Source organism: Bos taurus, chromosome 1, assembly GCF_002263795.3.
Source record: "Bos taurus isolate L1 Dominette 01449 registration number 42190680 breed Hereford chromosome 1, ARS-UCD2.0, whole genome shotgun sequence".
Classification (NCBI taxonomy): domain Eukaryota; kingdom Metazoa; phylum Chordata; class Mammalia; order Artiodactyla; family Bovidae; genus Bos; species Bos taurus.
The window spans coordinates 42,920,138-42,934,150 of record NC_037328.1 but is presented as its reverse complement, the minus strand read 5'-3'; the positions used below and the strand labels follow the sequence as shown (position 1 = coordinate 42,934,150).

The 14,013-nt window shown below is 38.8% G+C and overlaps 1 long non-coding RNA gene across 6 annotated transcripts in view; it reads right to left on the bottom strand.

Annotated features, from left to right (window-relative positions):
- LOC100848540 (uncharacterized) overlaps window positions 1-14,013 on the bottom strand; it is a 50,026-nt gene that overhangs the window by 23,678 nt on the left and 12,335 nt on the right. The window lies entirely within an intron of this gene.

The following is a 14,013-nucleotide window of genomic DNA, read 5'->3' as shown; positions in this document are numbered from 1 at the left end:
TGTGAAGTGATGGGACCAGATGCCATGATCTTAGTTTTCTGAATGTTGAGTTTTAAGCCACCTTTTTCACCCTCCTCTTTCACTTTCATCAAGAGGCTCTTTAGTTCTTCACTTTCTGCCATAAGGGTGGTGTCATCTGCATATCTGAGGTTATTGATATTTCTCCCAACAATCTTGATTCCAGCTTGTGCTTCTTCAAGCCTAGCGTTTCTCATGATGTACTCTGCATAGAAGTTAAATAAGCAGGGTGACAATATACAGCTTTGACATACTCCTTTCCCTATTTGGAACCAGTCTGTTGTTCCATGTCCAATTCTAACTGTTGCTTCCTGACCTGCATACAAATTTTTCAGGAGGCAGGTAAGGTGGTCTGGTATTCCCATCTCTTTCAGAATTTTCCACAATTTCTTGTGATCCACATAGTCAAGGGTTTTGCATAGTCAATAAAGCAGAAATAGATGTTTTTCTGGAACTCTCTTGCTTTTTCAATGATCCAACGGATGTTGGCAATTGACCTCTGATTCCTCTGCCTTTTCTAAATCCAGCTTGAACATCTGGAAGTTCATGGTTCACGTACTGTTGAAGTCTGGCTTGGAGAATTTTGAGCATTACTTTGCTAGCATGTGAGATGAGTGCAATTGTGTGGTAGTTCGAGCTTTTTTGGCATTTGCCATTCTTTGAGACTGGAATGAAAACTGACCTTTTCCAGTCCTGTGGCCACTGCTGAGTTTTCCAAATTTGCTGGCATATTGATTGCAGCACTTTCACAGCATCGTCTTTTAGGATTTGAAATAGCTCAACTGGAATTTCATAACCTCCACTAGCTTTGTTCACAGTGATTCTTCCTAAGTCCCATTTGACTTCACATTCCAGGATGTCTGGCTCTAGGTGAGTGATCCCTCCATCCTGGTTATCTGGGTCATAAAGATTTTTTTGATATAGTTCTTCTGCATATTCTTGCCACCTCTTTTTAATATCTTCTGCTTCTGTTAGATCCGTATCATTTCTGTCCTTTATTGTGCCCATCTTTGCATGAAATGTTCCCTTGGTATCTCTAATTTTCTTGAAGGGATCTCTAGTCTTTCCCATTCTATTATTTTCCTCTATTTCTTTGCACTGATCACTGAGGAAGGCTTTCTTATCTCTCCTTGCTATGCTTTGGAATTCTGCATTCAAATGGGTATATCTTTCCTTTTCTCCTTTGCTTTTTGCTTCCCTTCTTTTCACAGCTATTTATAAGGTCTCCTCAGATAGCCATTTTGCTTTTTTGCATTTCTTTTTCTTCAGGATGGTCCTGATCCCTGTCTCCTGTACAATGTCATGAACCTCTCTTCATGACAAGTGTCAATAAAATCTGGATTATTACTGTTAATATGACTCCATCTACAAAGTAGTAAACCTGGAAGATAATGGTTTTACCTAGTGGGAGATGATAATGAGAGTTTGAATATTTCAGAATAATCTATAAGGTATTTTCATGTAAATATTCCATGATTCTACCTTTCCACCTGGGCCAAAAACACAGAACTGTGTATATGTGAAGAAAATGTTCTTATTTCTGTGGGTTAAATATTATTAAGAAATATTGCTCTCTCAATCCCAAATTCCCAATTTATCCCTCACCACACCTCATTTCCCCTCTGATAACCATGTTTGTTTCCTAAATTTGTGAACCTATTTCTGTTTTGTAAATACAAGTTCATTTGTATTACTTTGTTTAGATTCTGCATAAAAGTGGTATCATATGATATTTGTCTTTCTCTGACTTACTTCACTTAGTACGATAATCTCTAAGTCTATTCATGTTGCTGCAAATAGCATTATTTCATTCTTTTTAATGGCTGAGTAATATTCCATCATATATATATACACTACATCTTATTCATCCATTATTCTATTGATGAACATTTAGGTTGCTTACATGTATTGGCTGTTGTAAACAGCACTGCAACAAATATTGGTGTGACACTGTACTGTATTTAAAATAGACAACCAACAAGGACCCACTGTATAGCACAGTGACTCCACTAAATATTCTGTAATAAACTAAATGGGAAAAGAATTTGAAAAAAGAATAAATACATGTATCAGATCAGATCAGTCACTCAGTAGTGTCCGACTCTTTGCGACCCCATGAATCGCAGCATGCCAGGCCTCCCTGTCCATCACCAACTCCCAGAGTTCACTCAGACTCATGTCCTTTGAGTCAGTAATGCCATCCAGCCATCTCATCCTCGGTCGTCCCCTTCTCCTCCTGCCCCCAATCCCTCCCAGCATCAGAGTCTTTTCCAATGAGTCAACTCTTTGCATGAGGTGGCCAAAGTACTGGAGTTTCAGCTTTAGCATCATTCCTTCCAAAGAAATCCCAGGGCTGATCTCCTTCAGAATGGACTGGTTGGATCTCCTTGCAGTCCAAGGGACTCTCATGAGTCTTCTCCAACACCACAGTTCAAAAGCATCAATTCTTTGGCGCTCAGCCTTCTTCACAGTCCAACTCTCACATCCATACATGACCACAGGAAAAACCATAGCCTTGACTAGCTGGTAAATAATCAGCCTGCAATGCAGGAGACCATGGTTTGATTCCTGGATCAGGAAAATCCACTAGGGAAGGGATAGGCTACCCACTCCAATATTCTTGGGCTTCCCTGGTGCCTCAGCTGGTAAAGAATCTGCCTATAATGCGGGAGAACTAGGTTCAATCCCTGGGTTAGGAAGATCCCTGGAGAAGGGAAATGCTACCCATTCCAGTATTCTGGCCTGGAGAATTCCATGGGGTCACAAAGAGTCAGATATGACTGAGTGATTTTCACTTTCATGTATGTATATATAACTGAATCACTTTGCTGTACACTTGAAACTAACACAACATTGTTAATCAACTATATTCCAATATAAAATAAAAATAAATAAATAAAATATGACACAAATGAACTTATCTATAAACAGAAGCAGACTCACAGGACATAGAGAACAGATTCGTGATTGCCAAAAAGGAGGAGGGCTGGGGAGGAATGCACTGGGAGTTTGGGATAAACAAATGCAAACTATTATATACATGTATAACTGAATTATTTGCTCTATATCAGAAACTAACACAACATTGTAAGTCAGCCATACTTCAATAAGACAAATTAAAATTTTAAAATGAACTGTTGCTATCTCATCACTTAAAAACAACCTCATCAATGTACAAAAAAAAACAAGAGGAGAAAAACACATCATAGAAAACAATTGAGTTAGTGTAGTGGCTTTATAGGTAATTTTTTTCTTTTTTCCATATTTTTTCAACTTTCATAATCATATATATATATATTTCATTTTGAAAAAGGAAGCTAACAGATACCTTTCTGGAGAATTAGCACAATGTATTTTCCTAATTGGAGAAGGCAATGGCACCCCACTCCAGTACTTTTGCCTAGAAAATCCCATGGATGGAGGAGCCTGGTAGGCTGCAGTCCATGGGGTTGCTAGAGTTGGGTTGGGCTTCCTCGGTGGCACTAGTGGTAAAGAACCCACCTGCCAATGCAGGACAGAAGAGGTGAATGTTCAGTCTGGGTCAGGAAGATCCCCTGGAGTAGGAAATGGTAACCCATTCCAGGATTTCTTGCCTGGAAAATTCCATGTACAGAGGAGTTGCAAAGAGTCAGACATGACTGAAGCGACTTAGGGCACACATTCATCTTCCTAATTGAAGCTCCATATATGTATTTATGAATGTATTTTTTCTAATTAAAAAAGTAACACATTATCATTACTAAGAAGTATTCCAAAATTACAGAAATACATAATGTAGAATGTGAAAGCCCAGGGGTAACACTGAAATTCCAATACCTATTTTAAAATCTAATTTGATCCATAATACCACTATTAAATTTTGTTAATCTAATGAACTGACTTCTGAATTATTGGATACAATCAGACTGGTACAGGCACCCTTTCCTCTGGGATGTATTGAAAACAAAAATAGTTTAAAAAAAATTACACAATGCCTCTCAAAAATGTTTTGACTTGATCTAGACTTTCTGTCCTAATCTTATCAACTTGCTAATGATTCAGGAAAAAACAATCAATCCTCTTCTGAATTTAATTAAAACTAAGAAATTCTAATCTTTAAACATAAAATATCTTTAGTAGAGCATCTATTATTCTCTATATCCTGTTCTTTGTGCACCTTTCCCTTATTAGTTTATAAGCTTCATGAGGAAGCTTAGTCATCATTGTATATCTCCCAGAGCTGATAGTATGGTGCCTTGTCCATAGAAAGCACTCAATAAGTTACACTGAGCAATTTCAAAGTAAAAAGGAAACTAAAAATTTAGTTATTTGTTGTTGAGGAAGAAACAGTAGCAAGAGCCAAATGAGTACTTTGCATTTTGGAAAAACAGGTTAAAAGTTCCCCCAAATTATGGGGGAGGGTGAAAGCAGAGAATTCCTTGAGTCTTTTTTTTTTTTTTTTGCCTTGAGTCTTTAATTTGAGTCTTAGGGGCTTGCCTGGTGGTCTGGTAGCTAAGACTTCATGCTTCCAATGAAGGTTCGATCCCTGGTCAAGGAAATAGATTCCACAAGCCACAACTAAAAAAGATTCTGTGTGACTCAACAAAGATCGAAGAACCCACGTGCTGCAGCTAAGACGAGATAAATAAATAAAAATAGATATTAAACAGTGGGCCTTAAAAAGAAAAGACCACACTTATTGTGGTCCTGGTACTGAGCGGGTCCTTAAAATTTTTATTAATGAAAGAGTGAGAAGTAATTTATCAAGATAGTGAAATAGTAAACTTTAAAAGTTAAGATGTCACAAGTGATTCTGATGAAAAAAGATGACATCTCCAGAAATCTGTGGGCCTGCACATATGTCCTGTAGCCTCTACTTCTGGCCTTAGAATGGCTGTCTTACCTTCCAGAACATGTTTTCTGACTTTCACAGTCTGGGTTTAGTATCCCCACCTTTGTGCTTCTTGGTTATAATCATTCTTTCCACATCTTTGTAACTTCTTGCTTATCTGTATGAATTCTCTACTAGTTCATGAGCTCTTTGAAGGTGCTTGCTGGGTCATGACTTGGTGTTGCCATCGTCTAGCATAGACCTGGACATTGCAGGTCGTCAATAGATATTCATCCACTAAGAGTGAATAAGTAAATGGTCAAACACTGGGAGGGCAAAAACAGAAACATGGAAGACAAACATATGGGGGCAATGAAAATGTAAAAAAAATATCAGGCAATGTATACTTTCATATGTTTCAAGCTAACAGCAACAAAGGTTTGAGGCAAGAAGTACATGGCAGGATTAGGAGATGGAGATGTTTTTGGCCAAAAAGAACAAAGTAGAGAAATTCCCTGGTGGTCCAGTGGTTAAAAGTCTGCCTGCCAGTTCAGGGGACATGGCTTTGATGCCTGGTGCAAGGAGATTCCACAAGCCTCAGGACAACTAAGCCGGTGCCCCATAACTACTGAAGCCTGTGCACCTGGAGCCCATGCTCTGGAACGAAGAGAAGCCACCGCAGTGAGAAGTCCAAGCTCCGCAACTAGGGAGCAGCCCCCACCTGCCGAAACTAGAGGAAGTCTGCGCACAGTAATGAAGACCCAGAACAGCCAAAAATAAATACAATTAAATGAAAAAAAAAAAAAAAAGAACAAAGTAGAGAGAAAGAGACACACTAATGGGACAAAAATTGAAGTTAGACAAAGACAGAGAGAAAGCAGAATAACTGAAGTGGTATATAAAAGAGAAACATGTAGATAAACCAAATCTCAAATATTAATAGAGAAATATGAGTAGTAGGGAAGTAGGAAGTAGTGTGTGTGTGTATGTGTGTGTGTGTCACTGGGCTGTGTCTGACTCTTTGCGACCCCATATACTATAGCCCACCAGACTCCTCTGTCCATGGGATTCTCCAGGCAAGAATACTGAAGTCAATTGCCATTCCTTTCTCTGGGGGATCTTCCCGACCCAGGGATCAAACCCAAGTCTCCCACATTGCAGGCAGATTTTTTTTTTTACTGTCTGAGCCACCCAAGAAGACTGAAGGAAGTCCAGATAGAGTAGTAGGGAATAAGGGTAACTAGATAATTTAAATCTAGGTAGAACACATGCAGGTCTAGATGAACTTTATTCTTTGGTTGGAATAATGACTTCTGTAAGTGACTATAGGAAGCACTTTGGTAATGTTTAAAAAATATTGGAGAGAAATGCCAGAATACAACTAAAGACTTTTATATCTTTGTGGAAAAGATGTAGAAATATGTACCAGGTGATAATACGTGTAGTTACACTAGCAGGCATCTGAAAATCAAAGATAGCCATTTGTTGGACTGGGAACACCTTAGCACAAGGCTCTGGTGACATGTTACAAGGCAGTACTGTCTACTTTATCTTTTTTTTAATTTATATTTCTTAAGTCAATAATTTGAATGAATAGAGTTTTATTGTTCATTGTCGCTGTTCAGTCGCTCAGTCTTGTCTGACTCTTTGCAACCCCATGGACTGTAGCACGTCAGGCTTCCCTGTTCTTTGCTATCTTCCAGAGTTTGCTCAAATTCACGTCCATTGAGTCAGTTATGCTATCTAGCCACGTCTTTCTCCTGTTGCCTTTGATCTTTCCTAGCATCAGGGTCTTTTCCAGTGAGTTGGCTCTTCCCATCAGGTGGCCAAAGTATTGGAGCTTCAGCTTCAGCATCAGTCCTTTCAATGAATGTTCAGGGTTGATTTTCTTTAGGATTCATTGGTTTGAGCTCCTTTCAGTCCAAGGGACTCTCAAGAGTCTTCTCCAGCACCGCAATTCCAAAGCATCAGTTCTTTGGTGCTCACCCTTATGATTCAACTCTCACATCTGTACGTGACAGTGGAAAAACCATCGCTTTGACTAGATAGACCTTTGTTAGCAAAGTGATGTCTCTGCTTTTTAACATGTTGCCTAGGTTTGTCGTCGCTTTCCTTCCGAGGAACAACTGTGTTTTAATTACATGGCTACAGTCACTGTCTGCAGTGAATTTTGAGTTCAAGAAAGTAAAATCTATCACTGCTTCTAGTTTTCCCCTTTTTATTTGCCATGAAGTGATAGGACTGGATGCCATGATCTTAGTTTTTAAAAATGTTTTTTATGACTGAATAAAAAAAAAACACTGTATATGAACCTCTGGGAAAATAGAAATCATGTATTTTAATAGGCTCAAGGAAATAATAATAAACAGGCATTATGATTTGATAGGAAATAGGAAAATTTCCTATCAAATAGGAAAAGGAGTACATCAAGGCTGTATATTGTCACCCTGTTTATTTAACTTATATGCAGAGTACATCATGAGAAACACTGGACTAGAAGAAACACAAGTTGGAATCAAGATTGCTGGGAGAAATATCAATAACCTCAGATATGCAGATGACACCACCCTTACGGCAGAAAGTGAAGAGGAACTAAAAAGCCTCTTGATGAAGGTGAAAGTGGAGAGTGAAAAAGGTTGGCTTAAAGCTCAACATTCAGAAAACGAGGATAATGGAATCCGGTCCCATCACTTCATGGGAAATAGATGGGGAAACAGTGGAAATAGTGTCAGATTTTATTTTTCGGGGCTCCAAAATCACTACAGATGGTGACTGCAGCCATGAAATTAAAAGACTCTTATTCTTTGGAAGGGAAGTTATGACCAACCAAGATAGCATATTCAAAAGCAGAGACATTACTGTGCCAACAAAGGTCCATCTAGTCAAGGCTATGGTTTTTCCTTTGGTCATGTATGGATGTGAGAGTTGGACTGTGAAGAAAGCTAAGTGCCGAAGAATTGATGCTTTTGAACTGTGGTGTTGGAGAAGACTCTTGAGAGTCCCTTGGACTGCAAGGAGATCCAACCAGTCCATTCTGAAGGAGATCAGCCCTGGGATTTCTTTGGAAGGAATGATGGTAAAGCTGAAACTCCAGTACTTTGGCCACTTCATGCAAAGAGTTGACTCATTGGAAAAGACTCTGATGCTGGGAGGGATTGGGAGCAGGAGGTGAAGGGGACGACAGAGGATGAGATGGCTGGATGGCATCACTGACTCGATGGACATGAGTCTGTGTGAACTCTGGGAGTTGGTGATGGACAGGGAGGCCTGGCGTGCTGTGATTCATGGGGTCACAAAGAGTCGGACACAACTGAGCAACTGATCTGATCTGATGATTTGATATGAAAATGGATATGCACATAAATATAGTTCATAGAAAGTAAAATGTACAAAGAGTAGTGATATATTATTATTTTAGGCTGCATAGTTTCTTTGGAGACATTATCATAAGCACCAAAACCTTGGGAGTGTGGGATGGACATGTACACACTGCTATATTTAAAATGGATAACCAACAAGGACCTACTGTATAGCACAGGGAACTCTACTCAATATTTTGTAACAACCTGAATGGGAAAAGAATTTGAAAAAGAATATATATGTACGTATAAGTTAATCACCTTACTATATACTTGAAACTAACAAGACATTGTTGATCTACACCAATATTAAAAAAAAATAATAAAGTCATTGTAACAGTCACTTCCATAGCTTCAATTGACCAATGTTGATTTATGGTTCATTTAAATGCCCATTTCATTAAAAAAAAAAAAGAATACTACTTTTCAATATTTCTCTTGACCACCAAAAACATCATCCAACAGAAGAAAAATTGTGATCTCTCAGAAGAGACTTTATTGTACAAAATTATACTGAAATCATTTTTTCTTAAAATGGGAGCACATTGTTGCATGAACTTTTCTACATTGGTTTTAAACACACACACACACACACATCATCGCCACCAGTAGCAATGAAAATTTTCCAAGCAATGATCTGTAGTCTGGACAATTCTTGGTTAACGTCTTAAAGTTGTGTGCTAGAACGCCTGAACTGCTGGCGGGGAGAATGTTTGGTATTTAGCGTGAAAGTCTTGGCTGTTTCTTAGAGGAACATGTGTTTGGTTTTGATTTCAGTTTAATTTGATTCAGTGGCTAGAAACACAACTGCTGAACCGACAGTCAACACGAACATGTCTTTCAGTTGAGAGAGGGTTGGGATTAGGCTCAGGTCTTGGGAAAAGGGTTAAGAGGTGGCTTTCCATGATCTGGGAAGTTCATTGGCAAGGGCTAAAATGCTGGCTGGCAAAGACGGGAATATGATCTTAAACAAACCTGTGGGGAAGAAAAGTATTTGAAAACATTCTTCTGGCCTTTGGTTTCTCCCATCCCCCTTTCTTCTAAGAAATCTAGATGAATGGATTTTAAATTGTATCTTTATTTTTAAATGTATCTTTATTTTTTAAATAAAAACTTATTTTTTAAATTAAAAAATAATTTTAATTTTTCTGTGCTTTTATTATCTTCATTCTTACACTCTGGATCTGAATAGGAGATTTTAAGTGAATAACATTATGAGCTGTTCTGTGTCATGGTTAAGAATGCAAGATTTGCCAAAGGCAGCATGGGTGTGAATCTTATTTTGCCACTTTATTCAATGAAGAGGCATTTTTCCAGGCAGTGGGAATGTAGCAGCCAACAAAACAGGCAACAATCCCTGCCATCACAAACCGTGCCTAGTAGCTTTAGGACATTAACTACACTGTGACTCAGTGTCCTTCCCCAGGGATTACAAAGGCATCTTGCTTGCTTGCTAAATCGCTTCAGTCACGTCTGACTCTTTTGCGACTCCATGGACTGTAGCCTGCCAGGCTCCTCTGTCCGTGGGATTTTCCAGGCAAGAATACTGGAGTGGGTTGCCATGCCCTTCTCCAGGGGATCTTCCCGACCCAGGGATTGAACTTGGGTCTCCTGCATTGGAGGCAGATTCTTTACCGTCTAAGCCCCCAGGGAAGCCCATAAAGGCATCTACTTCTGGGCATGTCTTAGGTGTTAACTGAGTTGATTTGCATAAAATGCTTAGAACAGAGTTTAGTGCATAGAAAGCATTGAATAAATGTTAGCTACTACATTTAAGACTTTTGTTTTTATTGGTGTTAACTTGTTTTATTGTGAAGCCTAACACACACGATGGATCCCTGGAAGCTCCTGTACTAAGCCTTTTTCTCAGGTTCTGCTTTCAGGGGAACCAAACTTTGACACAGCTGTTCATTGATGATGTGTATTGCCCATACCTTCTCCCACTCTGTGGCTTGCATTTTCATTATTTTTAGGAGATTTTGATGAAAAATTCTTAACTTTAATCTAGATCAATTTCTCAATCTTAAGGTGTTTTTTTGTTGTTGTTGTTCTGGTCATGAAATCCTTCACCACCCCAATATCATGAAAACATTTTTCTATATTTTCTTCCAGAAGTTTAATTTTTCAAACTCTCACATGTAGAGTTATGGCCTATCTGGAATTGATTTTGTATTTGATGAGTGATGAAGGAAGTTTTCTTATTTTTTACAAAGAGTATCTAGTTGACTGTGGTAGGCAGAATGAGGACCCCACAAAGATGTCCTGGTTCTGATCCCTGGAGCCTCATAATAATGTTACCTTCTGCTGCAAAGAGAACCTTGCAGATGTGACTCTGGGATGACCAGTTTATCCTGTATCATCTGACTGAGCCCAACCTAACCAAATAGAGCTCTAAAATAGAATCTTTCCAGGCTGCGGTCAAAGGGAAATTTAATTAGTGAAGAACAAGCCAGAGAGATGCAACACTGTTGATCTTGAAGATTGAGGAAAGGGGCCACAAGCCAATGTAGAATAGGGAATGTGGGTGGTTTTGCTGCTGCTGCTGCTGCTAAGTCACTTCAGTCGCATCGGACTCTTAGCGACCCCATGGACTGCAGCCTACCAGGCTCCCCCGTCCCTGGGATTCTCCAGTGGTTTTAGAAATCTGGAAATGGCAAGGAAATTAATTCCCTCCTAGAGCCTCCAGAAAAGAACGTTTCTGCCAATCGTTTATTTTATCTTAGTGAGGTTTATGTTGGAATGCTGACTTAAATAATGGTAAGATAATAAATGTGTTGCTTTAAGCCATTAAGTTTGTGGTTATTTGTTATGGCAGCTACAGAAAATTTACACATCGATCCAGCACTATTTTCTGAAAAGACTGTCTTTTACCCACTTCTCTGTAGCTCCACTTTTGTCATAATTGTGTATCCATCTATTCACTGCCTGTTTCTACATGTTCTCTTCTGTTTTAGTGGTCTTTTGGTCCATTTTTTTGTGCCAGTATTGCACAAAATTTGTATTCATTGGGACAGACCCTGATGCTAGGAAAGATTGAGGGTAGCAGGAGAAGTGGGCAACAGAGGACAAGATGGTTGAATAGCATCACCGACTCAATGGGCGTGAGTCTGAGCAAACTCCAGGAGATAGTAAAGGACAAGGGAGCCTGGCATGCTGTAGTCCATGGGGTTGCGACTAAGAGTCAGATATGACTTAGCAACTGAACAACAACAAATTGTACTCCTTTAACTTCTATAAGATTTTAATATTTTAAGTAGTTCTGTTAACTAATTCTCAGAGCAATATTTCCCATGATTTAAAAAAAATTTAATTTATTTGGCTACACTGGGTCTCAGTTGTGGCACACGAGATCTTCTTTGTGGCAGGTTCTTTTTTTCAGCTGTGGCGTGTGAACTTAGTTGTAGATGTGGCATCTAGTTCGGGACAAAGGATCAAACTTGGGCTGCCTGCTTTGGAAGTGTGACGCCTTAGCCTCTGGATGATCAGGGAAGTCCTTTCCATGATGTTCTTTAACTTCAGTTTGTCTTTCCTTACCTCTCTGCTGCTGCTGCTAAGTCACTTCAGTCGTGTCTGACTCCGTGCGACCCCAGAAACGGAAGCCCACCAGGGTCCCCCGTCCTTGGGATTCTCCAGGCAAGAACACTGGAACCACTTGTCAATTTCAGAAAAGCCAATAACAGAAATTCATTGGGATTTTGATCAGTATTGCACCTGCTCCATAGATTAACTTAGGAACTTGACCACTTTATAATATGGGCATTTAAAAACATCTGTGGTATACGACAGAGGATGAGATGGTTGGATGGCATCAATGACTCGATGGACGTGAGTTTGAGTAAACTCCTGGAGATGGTGAAGGATAGGGAAGCCTGGCATGCTTCAGTCCATGGGATCACAAAGAGTTGGACATGACTGAACAACAATTTTTCCTAATAATCCTAATAGTTTTCTGTGTAGAGGCCTTGCATATCTTTTGGTAGATTTATTCATGTGTTTAATTTTATTTTAAATGCCATATTTTAAATATTTTGGGGTTCTTTTGGCTAATGTTACAATTGATTTTTGAATACCATAACACAGTCTTATACATTGACTTTTCCTGTAGCTTTGCTAATACATTCATTGATTCTGAAATTTAACTGTACTTCCTTTTGGAATTTTACATATGCAGCCATATGACCTGTGACTAATAGTAATTTTAGTTCTTTTCCTGCCCTTATAACTTAGATTTAATTTTTTTTGCATTATTCTGTAGCTGCAACCTTTAATACAGTGCCGGGTAAAAATGGGGAAAAGCAGGCATTTATCTTGTTCTTAATATTCAAGAAAAGCTTTCAATATTTTCCCCAAAAGTATGTTTGTTACATGCTTTTTAGAACTACTGTTGATTAGATTTGGAAGTTCTCATCTATTACTAGATTTTTAGGAGAAGTTTTTTCAATTAAACTTTTCTTTTGAGGTAATTTGTAGATTAACACACAGTTGTAAGAAATAATACTGAGAAAGTCTGTACCATCTACTCAGTTTCTTCCCATGGTACCATCTTGCAGACATATAGTGTAATGTTACAATCAGGACCTTGACATTACAATCCCACAATCTTTTTCAGACTTCTCCCATTTTACTTATAGTGAAAGCGAAAGTGAAGTCACTCAGCCGTGTCTGACTCTTTTCGACCCCGTGGACTGTAGCCCACCAGGCTCCTCCATCCATGGGATTCTCCAGGCAAGAGCTCTGGAGTGGGTTGCCATTTCCTTCTCCATTTTACTTATACACTTATACACTCATGTGTATTTAGTTCTGTGTGATTTCATCACATGTAAGTTGACCATAGTCAAAATACAGAACATTTTCATCACCACAAAGATTGTTCATGTGTATGCACATCTCTTTCCCTAACTCCTATGAAGCACTAATCTGTTCTTAATTTCTAAAATTTCATCTTCAAACATTTTATACAAATCAAATAAATCATGTAGTACGCAATCTTCAGGAACTGTTTTTTTTTTTTTCACTCAATATAATTCCGTGGGGATTCATCCAAGTTGTTTCACAGATAAAGAGTTCATTCTTTTTTACTGCTTTCCTTAGTATGGATATATCACACTTTGTGCAAACATTCACCCATTGAAAGACATCTGGGTTGTTTCAGTTTGGGGCTATACAAATAAAGCTGCTCTGGAAATTTATGTATAGATTTTTGTGTGAATGTCAGTTTTCACTTCTCCAGGATAAATGTCCATGAGTGCAAATTGCTGTGTCGTATGGTGGTTTCATGTTCAGTTTTATAAGGAAGTGCTGAACTATTTCCCAGTGTGGCTGTACCACAGAGGTTTTTAAACCACGGATAAATGGTGAAGTTTATCAAATGCCTTTATCGTCGCCTGTTTAGTTCTATGGGTTTTTTTTCTTCTCTTTATTCTGTTACAATGGTGAACTACATTGGTTAACCTTTGATTTAAAGGAAACATTCTCAGCTGAGTTTGGTTTGTCCTCCTTTTTCTAGTCCCTTCAGGTGTATGTTTAGATTGCTTGAGATTTTTCTTATTTCCTTAGGGAAGGGTTGTATTGCTATCACCTTCCCTCCTGGCGCTGCTTTGCTGCATCCCACAGATTTTTGGATCATTGTTTTCATTTTCATGTCTCCAGGTGTTTTTTTTTTTTTTTTTAATTTCCTCTTTGATTTCTGCATCGATCCATTGGTTGGTTGTGTGTTCTCAGTCGTTCAGTAGCATATGACTCTGTGACCCTGTGAATCAGTTTTCATGCCCACCAGTTTTCTCTGTCCATGGAATTTTTTTCAGGCAAAAATACTGGAGCAGCTTG